This window comes from Phaethon lepturus, unplaced genomic scaffold (assembly GCF_000687285.1).
Source record: "Phaethon lepturus isolate BGI_N335 unplaced genomic scaffold, ASM68728v1 scaffold35956, whole genome shotgun sequence".
NCBI classification, from domain to species: Eukaryota; Metazoa; Chordata; class Aves; order Phaethontiformes; family Phaethontidae; genus Phaethon; species Phaethon lepturus.
In genome coordinates, this window is record NW_010544727.1 from 1,610 (window position 1) to 1,858 (window position 249).

The following is a 249-nucleotide window of genomic DNA, read 5'->3' on the forward strand; positions in this document are numbered from 1 at the left end:
CCCCCTCCATCTGAAGCAAGCGGTTCCTACCGTGAAGCCCTCCAGCTGCACACCAGCATACAAAGGATTTCCTTTTTTCTTTCTTTTTTTTTTTTATACAAAACCAGAAAAGCAAGAACTTCTCTTCCCCCCCTCCCCCTTTTCTTCCCATTTCCCCTCTTTTTTTCTTTAATATTATCCACAAAAGTTTACAAAATAGCCTGGAGATTACACTTGTGGGATACACGGTCCCATCAACTCTGGCAGAAG